Source organism: Loxodonta africana, unplaced genomic scaffold (assembly GCF_030014295.1).
Source record: "Loxodonta africana isolate mLoxAfr1 unplaced genomic scaffold, mLoxAfr1.hap2 scaffold_31, whole genome shotgun sequence".
Classification (NCBI taxonomy): Eukaryota; Metazoa; Chordata; class Mammalia; order Proboscidea; family Elephantidae; genus Loxodonta; species Loxodonta africana.
In genome coordinates, this window is record NW_026975029.1 from 97,249 (window position 1) to 107,738 (window position 10,490).

General features: G+C 42.3%; 1 long non-coding RNA gene across 1 annotated transcript; it reads left to right on the plus strand.

Annotated features, from left to right (window-relative positions):
- The first annotated feature begins 1,909 nt into the window (after positions 1-1,909).
- Positions 1,910-7,737, plus strand: LOC135229468 (uncharacterized). The gene is made up of 2 exons (XR_010320165.1): positions 1,910-4,430; positions 7,500-7,737. It is a non-coding gene; the product is annotated as an uncharacterized LOC135229468 (long non-coding RNA).
- The last annotated feature ends 2,753 nt before the right edge of the window (positions 7,738-10,490 follow it).

The following is a 10,490-nucleotide window of genomic DNA, read 5'->3' on the forward strand; positions in this document are numbered from 1 at the left end:
AAACTTGCAAAGACGAAGAGTTAGAAAAGCGCAATAGAAGAACACGTTCGGCATTTCTCAGGGTGAAAGAACTGAAGAAAAACTCAAGTCTCAAGTTCCAATATTGAAGGATTCTATGGGAAAAATATTAAACAATGCAGGAAGCATCGAAAGAAGATGGATGGATGGCATACAGAGTCACTGTTTCAAAAAGAAACAGCCAATATCCAAACGTTTCAGGAGGTAGCTAGGCTCAAGAACCTATGGTACCGAAGGGAGAAGTCCAAGCTGCACTGAAGGCACCGGTGAAAAACAAGGCTCCAGGAACTGACAGAGTACCAGCTGAGATGTGTCAATGAACGGATGCAGCACGGGAAGAGCTCGCTTGTCTATGCCAAGGAATTTGGAAGACAGCTACCTGGCCAACCAACTGGAAGAGATCCACACTTGTGCCCATTCCAAAGAAAGGCGATCCAATAGAATGTAGAAATTGTCCAAAATATCATGAATATCACACACAGGTAAAATTTTGCTGAAGATCATTCAAAAGCAGTTGCAGCAGTATAGTGACAGGGAATTGCCAGAAATTCAAGCCCAGTTCTGAAGAGTGCGTGGAACGAGGGATATCGTTGCTGATATCAGATGGATCTTGGCTGAAAGCAGAGAATGCCAAAAAGTCTTTTACCTGTGTTTTATTGACTATGCAAAGGCATTTGACTGTGTGGTTCATAACAAATTATGCACAATCTTGTGAAGAATGGGAATTCCAGAACACTTAATTGTGCTCATGAGGAACCTGTGCTCAGACCAAGACGCAGTCATTAGCACAGAACAAGGGGATACTATGAGGTTTTAAGTTGAGAAAGGTGTATGTTAAGGTTGCATCCTTTCACCATATTTATTCAATCTGTATGGAGGAAATAATTCAAGAAGATAAACTATAAGAAGAAGAAAGCGGGTATCAGGATTGGAAGAAGACTCATTAACAACCTGCAATAGGCAGAGGACACAACTTCTCTTGCTGAAAGTGAAGAGGACGTGAAGCAGTCACTGAAGAAAATCAATGACCACAGCCTTCACTATGAATTACACCACAACACAAAGAAAACAAAAAATCCTCACATATGGATTAATAAGCAACATCATGGTCGATGGAGAGAAGATTGAAGTTGTCAAGGATGTCTTTATACTTGGACCCACAATCCACGCCCATGGAAGTAGCAGCGAAGAAATCAATGACATATTGCATTGGGCAAATGTACTGCGAAAGCCATCTTTAAAGTGTTAAAAACCAAAAATGTCACTTTAAGGACTAAGGTGCGCCTGACCCAGGCCATGGTATTTTCAATCGTCTCATATGCATGCAAAACCTGGAAAATGAATGAGGAAGACTGGAGAGGAATTGATGCCTTCGAATTAAGGTCTTGGCCAAGAATATTGAATATACCATGGACTGCCACAAGAACGAACAAATCTGTCTTGGAAGAAGTACAGCCAGAATGCTCCTTAGAAGGAAGGATGGTGAGATTTTCTTACGCACTTTGGACATGTTATCAGGAGGCACTGGTCCCTCGAGAAGGACATCTTGCGTGGTAAAGTAAAGGGTTGGTGAAAAGAGAGAGACCTTTAAGAAGATGGGTTGACACACTGAGTGCAATACTAGTCTCAAAGATAGCAGCCTTTGTGAGGATGGCGCAGGATCGGCAGTGTTTCCATCTGTACAAAGGGGCGCCGTGAGTCAGAATCCACTGGATAGCACATAACAACAAAAACACAAGTAGATGAGTTGAACTGGGGGAATCACCACCCTGCATCCTTCAAGTCTTTGATGGTGGCAGTTATCTCTATAATTCCTCCAGGAATGCGGTACTGCTTTTGGTTTACTATTTTCCTAGATAGGCAGTTCTAATGGTTTCCCCTTGGCTTTCCTACCATAATAGCCCTTACTCCACTTGTCTGGAATCCACAAAGGTAGTTCTGCAAGTTGTTGGGTATTCCAATTCCAATTATGTGTTTAGGAACTGGGGAAATCACTACGTGATGGATTCAGGGACCCACTGAATCCACTGTGAAATGAACCAGAGCTATGGCTCCATTAAGAACCTGACTTCCGTACAACCGCTTTCTGACCGGTGGGCCACAGTGACATCTAGGGTCTCCTGGATTCAGTGTCAGTTCAGAGGCAGTATCCAGTAATTCTTACGCTTGTACAGATCAAGTAACTACTCGATAGACTTCCCATCTATTTCACTCCTAGGGACACCATGACTAAGTAGCCAATGCCATGAGTCCATAGGAGTCAGGCTACTCTCATTACTGCTTTGACTCCACTGTCCATTATGTGAACCACACCTACCTTGTTCTTGTCCATTGAGTCACCCGCATGGCCCCTAACACCGTGGGGTCCAATCAGCCCCATTGTAGTTTGGTGTCTTAATTCAGTTAGGGCATCTCCCATTGTGAGATCTGACTTCCATAAAATAACAATCACAGCAGTCTTCAAGGATGCTGGGGCTCCCTTCACAAATTTATTCCTCACCATTGCGGTAAAAGGTGTGTCCTCTGAGCATTCCATGTGTGGGTCTGTGGGTCTAAGCCGAGAAATCCACTCTAACATGCCAGTTTCCCTAAGCCTTTGGATACCTTCTTCTACTGTGAAATCAAGGCGGGTCTGGCACTTCAGCTGGGTTTAGTGTGGGCCACCGCTTAATCTGTGCTTCACTGAATCAGTCACATAAACTATTAAATCCTTTCCTAAGCTCTCTAGCTGAAACACTGGATGAAGGATCTGTGCTTAGTGGACCCATATCAATGAACTCAGGCTGAGGCAACTTTATGTTCCTTGCACCATTATCCCACACCCATAATAGCAATTCCCACACGTAGTCTCCAGGCTTTTGTTTGTATGTATTAGAAAAGTCAAGCAGTTCTTTTTCTTTTGGAGTGTAGTGTACCTCCCCCTGGATCACATTTTGTGCTTTACCTTTGAGGATAGCAGGGACTTCAGTCTAGTTATAGGCCTAGAAGCAACAATGGGTGTTGGGAATGTGTCTGGAGAACATTCAGCAATGTCTTGTAAGACATCTGCCTTAAGGGATGATGCCCCAGGCAGTGACTCAGACATCACCCTAGTGGACGACTGAGACAAAGGCTCTTCAGACACAACTGGGTTAATCTCAGCAGATGGGGGTCTGAGGGGCTAACAGTTTTCCTGGGGAGGGTGGTTTAGCAGCCAAACATGGAGTAATCCCTTCAGGCGGGAGCTGCTATTTGGTGATGGCCTTGCTATTCCTCAATGAAACTCATTTTCTTTCACTCCTAATAGAGTGTGGGATTTTGTTCTTCAACAACACAAACAAACAGAAAACATGACCAGAGCCTTTGCAGCAGCAAATTAGCTAGGAGAAGATTATAATGTAATGCTTTCAAGTTCTGATTTAAAGTAGAATTCTAACCCAGACAAAATGTGAGGGCAATCAAGGCATTTCCAGACAAGTAAGTAAGAACTTAAACATCTACTTGCAAGGCATGCACCTTGAGGAAACTGTTGGAGAAAGGAAATCAGCACAAAGGACTGATGAGAAAAAAAAAAAAAAAAAAAGACTGTTTAGGCATAGAAAATAAAAACAGGCATCTGATCTGTCTGTAAAGAGACTAAAGTAACTCTAAGCGCTCAATGTAGTCTTTCACCTTAGGTTTGGCGTTGGCTGTCTAGCAGCTCCAGGTAAGCTTTCCCCCAGGTTCTACCCTCCTTCCCTAGGAATCAACCCATCACCATGAAGGAAATGAGTTGCTTTGCGGATCAAGCTAAAGAATGTGAAGACTTAAGGCAAACTTTTGGTATCAGCCTCCTCAGGTTTCTGACATGCCCAGCAAAGTGAGAGATCATGGAAACTCCTTGTTTCCATTCTCATCTGGAGAGCTAACATTCTGAGCAACGTGATTGTTAACCAACCAGTCTTGAGAATATCCGTCCTGTGGCTGCTTTGTAACCAAGGTGAAACCCCCTTGACCTCCTGTCTTTCAATTGTGTCTTGTAGCCAGTCAATCGGCTCACGTAAGCAATAATGACAACGATTGTGCTTTACTTGTCGCGTCTTTGATTGACCTTCGTCACTGTGAACCAACAAGAAAAACTGTAATTTTATTCTCCCCCTTCAGCACTCTGATTACTCCTGATTTGCCTTCTTCCCGTGAGATTCCGGAACGTCAGCCTGAGACTTTGCGATCTCCCACTGCCACGTCTCCGCTGCAATAAATCTCTTTCGATTTTACCTTAAGGGAGCTGGGAAGTCTTTTCTCTCCAACATTTTGGCGTAGTTAATCGGCAGGGTTTTTGGAGTTACCCTTCCCCCGGAGACCCGAAGACCTGAAACACGGGATTCCGGCACCAAGGGCCCCTTTGTGTGCCCCTCGCTGCAGCTTTTTCGGACCCTTCTGGCTGTCTGGGGGTAAGTGCTCCCGAAAAGCAAACTGTGCATTTCCCCGTGGCTCTGTTGAGAATCTAGCCCCGAACTATTTCGGTGCAGCTTTTGCGGAGATTAACCGAAGTCGTTTCTCTGCTCCCGGTTTTTCTTTTTCTCCTTCACGGTGGAATCAGCCTGTAAGCTTGTTGGAACTTCGCGTTCCACCTTTACTGTCCTCGGGAGCCTGTTACAACGTTGGGTTTCCAATTGCGTTCCCAGACTGCCACCTAGTGGCTTCATCTTGTGAAGTGTGGTCCTGATCATCTTTCTTTCTTTTCTCTTGGCTGATTATCCTTTGAACAGCTGTTTGCTGTGGCGTTTTGGGGTTTCGGATCTGGAAGAGCGCAGGGCAAAGCTCCTCATGCGCTTTTGGCAAACCCTGAAAGTGTTACATTTTAAGTGTGTCCTTTGAACTTTCTGTCTTTTGTTTCCGGATTCCAGTCACAGTTTGAACCCTTTGGAGCTTGACGAGTCTGCCATCTAGTGGACGAAAATTATCATTCTTCGCAGGAACCTTTTTTCCTTTTGTTTTTCTAAGGCTCCATTTTGGCTTAGATCACCTGGTTGCCACTTGGTAGTGCTTCCTAAGATAGGGAACAGCGCTTCTAAAGACCATAAAGCATTCCCTTCTGGGACTCCCGTTTGATATACGGTCAGGAATTATGGCGCCAATTCAGTTCAGTACCCTCAAAGACGGCCTGCACTTATCAAGGAAAATAGTACTGATCAATGCCTATGTTATGGCAGTTCTGAACTCACTAAGTTAACTTTTCTGTGCAGCAAATTAAAAAAAAAAAAAAAAGACCCAAACCTAGTGTCCTCGAGTCAGACTCATAGCGACCGCATAGGATAGAGTAGAACTTCCCCATAGCTTCCAAAGAACACCTGGCGGATTCGAACTGCTGACCTTTCGGTTAGCAGCAGGAGCACTGAACCACTAGGCCACCAAGTTTTCCAAGAGAATAAAACCAATAAAAGCTCCCAGATTAATCGGACCCAACGGAAGGCCTATTTTAATTGTCTTTTGGAAGCTTTCAAATGGCAAAATGACAGCAAATTTCCTTCATTATGAGATGTTGTATCTAGACAAGCAGAACTGATTAAGGAATCGCAAAGACACTGCCTCAGCAGAACTTCCTTATCATGGAAAAGAGGAAGGGGTTCAAGAGGAAAGGACCAAACCTCCAGTTGAAACCAGCCCCATAGCTGAGATGCCTTTTAAGGTGAAATACCCCAAAACTGGAGGTGGACAGCCTGAGGTTACTGGTGCCTCCTGGTCTAAGGCCAAACTTCACACCATTCTTAGAGTTCCCCAGCCTGTGTGAAGATCCTCAGAAATTTAAGGAAGAATTTAAAATTCTGGCAGAAACTTATGAGTCTGGTCCAGGTGATCTATATAACTTGTTACACATGTTGCTAGGACCTGGGGGTGCTCAAAGGTGGTAGGAAGAAGCTAACCGGAAAGAACCTGAGAAATCATTGTCCATCCAACCAAACGTCTCAGGTACTGATTTGGTAACTCAGACTATACCTCTTACAACAAAATTAACCAAATGTTTTACAAAGATTTTTTCCTATAAGATTGTTTGGGCTAAAGTTCAAGCTTGCAAGCAGGAACAGGGTGAGAATGTTTATCACTACAGACATCGCTTGACCAGACTTTTTATGGAGAATTCAGGGTTGAACCTAGAAGAAGAGGAAAACAGGGTAACTTTTAACACCATTTTTGCAGAAGGATTACAGCTAACTCAGGGTGTAGTCCTTTACAAAAATGGTTTTAGTTAGCTGACTTAGTTAAATGACATCAGTTAAATTTAGAGAATGCGAAAACTTCCCTATACACCACCGTAGCCTACAATTAGCCAAAACCTTAGAACAGAAACTGAGCTGAAAACAAAGGCTCGACAAAATAAATCTATGTCTTTCCAATTACAACAAGTAGAGTTTCCCGGACGCAATCAGAGATTGAAACTTCAATTTAGGAACAGGTCCAGGGCTCCTGGGTCTGGAGTTCCTGGGGTCCACTATTTTTGTAAGAAGTCTGTACATTTTAAGAAGAACTGTCTTAAATTAAAAAGTCAGTCTGCTGGTATAGGATAGGCACAAAGACCAGTGGAATAGAATTCAGAGTTCAGAAATAAACCCATACACCTATAGCCAGTTGATTTCTGACAAGGGTGCTAAGTCCATTCAAAGGGGAATGAATAGCCTCTTCAATAAACGGTGCTGGGACAACAGGATCCCATATGCCAAAGAATGAAGCTGGACCCCTACCTCACACCATATATGAAAATTAACTCAAAATGATTACAGAATTTAAAGAGACATTTCTCCCAAAAGAAATAAAACTCTTAGAAGAAAACAGAGTTAAAACTTCAAAACCTTTTTTTGACAATGAATTCTCTGATACGAAGCCAAAAGCGTGAGCATCAACAACAAAAAATAAACTGGACTTCATCAAGTGAAGTTTTTTGTTTTTTTGTACGTCGAAGGATTTTATCAAGAAAGTGAAGAGATAACCTACAGAATTGAAGAAAAAAAAATGCAAACCAAATATCTGATAGGGGATTCATATCTAAAATATATAAAGAACTCCTACAAATCACCAAAAAAAAAAAAAAAAAAGAGATGAACAACATGTTATGGGTTCAATTGTGTCCCCCCAAAATGTGTGTCAACTTGGTTAGGCCGTGGTTACCGGTATTGTGTGATTGTCCACCATTTTATCAGCCTTGTGATCTTCATATGTGTTGTAAATCTGACCTCTACGATGTTCATTGGAAACCCTGGTGGTGTAGTGGTTAAGAGTTGCGACTGCTAACAAAAAGGTTGGCAGTTCTAATCCACTAGGTGCTCCTCGGAATCCATATGGGGCAGTTCTACTCTCTCCTATAGGGTTGCTATGAGTTGAAATCTACTCAAGGGCAAGGTTTTTTTTTTTTTTTTTCCAATGATGTTAATGTGGAAGGGTTAGAGGTAGTTATGTTAATGAGGTAGGACTCAACCTACAAGATTAGATTGTATTTTGAGTGAATCTGTTTTGATATATAACAGGGAGAAGGGAGCAGAGAGACTGGAGGACTTCATTACCACCAAGCAGAAGAGCCAGGAGCATTTGCTTTGAACCAGGGGCCCCTGCACTGAGAAGCTGCTAGATCTGGGGAAGACTGATGACAAGGACCTTCTCCCAGAGCCAACAGAGAGAGAAAGACTTTCCTAGGAGCTGACGCCCTGAATTCAGACTTCTAGTCTCCTAGACTGTGAGAGAATAAATTACTCTTTGTAAAAGCCATCCACGTGTGGTATTTCTGTTGTAACAACACTAGATGACTCAAATAAAACATGGGTAAAGAACTTGAATAGACATTGCTCCCAAGAAAAATATACAAATGTCCAATAACCACATGAAAGTATGCTCAATATCTTTTGTCATTGTTGCTGTTGTTGTTAGGTGCCCGTGAGTCAGTCAGTTCCAACTCATAGTGACCCTACGAACAACAAAAGAAAACACTGCCTGGTCCTATACCATCCTCACAACCACTGTTATGCTTGGGCCCATTGTTGCAGCCACTCTGACAATCCATCTCATTGAGGGTCTTCTTTCTTGCTAATCCTCTACTTTAGCAAGCATGATGTCCTTTTCCAGGGACTGATCCCTCCTGATAACATGTCCAAAGTAAATGAGACTTAGTCTTGCCATCTTAGCCTCCAAGACGCATTCTGGTTGTACTTCTTCCAAGACAGATTTCTTTGTCCTTTTGGCAGTCCATGGTTTATTCGATACTGTTTGCCAAAAGCATAATTGAAAAGTATCAATTCTTCTTTGATCTTCCTTATTAATTGTCCAGCTTTCACATGCATATGAGAAGATTGAAACACAATGGCTTGGGTCACACACACCATAGTCTTCAAGGCAACGTCTTTGCTTTTCAACACTTAAAGAGTGTTCTAAGTTTTTTTTTTTTTTTTTGCATCAGATTTGCCCAGTGCAATCCGACATTTGATTTCTTGACTGCTACTTCCATGGGTGTTGATTGTGAATCCATGTGAAGCGAAATCCTTGACAATTTCAATCTTTTTTTTTTTTTTATCATGATGTTGCTTATTGGTCCATTTGTGAGGATTTTTGTTGTATGTTGAGGTGTGATCAATCCATACTGAAGGCTGTGGTCTTTGGTCTTCATCAGTAAGTGCTTCAAGTACTCTTCACTTTCAGCAAGCAAGGTTGTATCATCGGCATAACACAGGTTGTTAGTGAATCTTTCTCTAATACTGATGCCCCGTGTTTGTTCATATACCCCAGATTCTCAGATTATTTGCTCAGCATACATATTGAACAGGTCAGTCGAAAGGATACAACCCTGACGCACACCTTTACTGACTTTAAACCACACAGCATCCCTTTGTTCTGTTCGAATGACTGCCAGTTGCTGTGTGTACAAGTTCTTCATGAGCACAATCGACTGTGCCAGAATTTCGCATCTTCGCAAAGTTATCCATAATTTTTTATCACCCACACAGTCGAATGCCTTTGCATAGTCAATAAAACAGAGGTAAACATCTTTCCGGTATTCTCTGCTTTCAGCCAGGATCCATCTGACATCAGCAATGATATCCCTGGTTTCACGTCCTCTTCTGAATCCAGCTTAAATTTCTGGTAGTTCTCTGTGCATATACTGCTACAGCTGATCTTCAGCAAAAATGTACTTGGGTGTGATATTAATGATACCGTTCGATAATTTCTGCATTCTGTTGGATCACCTTTCTTGGGAATAGGCATAAAGATGGTCGGCCAGGCAGCTGTCTTCCAAATTTCTTGGCATAGACAAGCGAGCACTTCCAGCACTGAATCTGTTTGTTGAAGCATCCCAGTTGATATTCTGTCCATTCCTGGAGCCTTGTTTTTTGCCAGAGCCTTCAGTGCAGCTTGGACTCTCTCTCGGCTCTGGAGGAAGGTCCTTCTCCTCAATCTTCCCATGGACTGGGAGCTTCTTAGCACAGGAAGCCCGGATCCAAAGCACCGTTTCTGCTCCCAGTGCTTCTTTCTTGGTGGCATGAGGTCCCCATTCTCTGCTGGCTTCCCTTTCTTTTTATCTCTTGTAAAAAAGAGAAAAAAGGATAAAAGGTGGTGCAGGCCAACTCCAGAGAAACTTCCTTTACACTGGATCACGGATATGACCTTAGTAAGGGTGTTATAATCCCACCCTAATCCTCTTTACCATAAAATTACAATCACAAAGTAGAGGATAACCACAAAATACTGGGAATCATGGCCTAACCACGTTGACGCATCTTTTGGGTGGACACATTCAATCCATGACATTCTGCCCAATGGTCTCCAAAAATTCATGTCCTTGCTACATGTAAGACACATTCACCCTATCACATCACATCACAGCAAAAGCCCTAAATCAACTCCAAGTCCAAAATCCACAAATTCTTCTTTACCTGTGAAATCTAGAATACAAGTTTGTTTGCTTCCAAAGTACAATGGCAAACCAGGCACAAACTAGATATTTCCATTACAAATGGGAGAAATTGCAGGGAAAGTAGTGATGACAGGAGTAAAGAAAGTCTATAGAATATATTCCATTAGCCCTCAAGGCTGGAAAATAATCCTCTGTTCTCTGAGAGGATTCACACAATGGCCCTGCCCTCCAGACTCCAGGTATTGGTCGCATTCTCTGGATTCTGAGTCGAGGCCCCTGGGCCCTGGGCTTTAGCTCCGACTTTCAGGCCCAGGCAATAAGACTTACCAAAATAAAATTAAAAACATACATAAATGGATGGAAAAGGTATAATATGCAAACACCAAACAAAAGAATGTTCGACTTGCTTTGCTCATACCAAATAACATAGGTTTCAGAGTAAAAGTATATTAGCATAAACAGACGGAGAATAAAAACAATAAAAGGGTTAATTCACCTAGAAAATATAATAACCCTATGGCAGCGGATTTTTTTTTTCTTTTCTTGGTTTAAAAGTCTATGTCTCTATTACGAGAGATTCAAAATACAATGAAAAAAAAAAAAACTAATGGGAGGA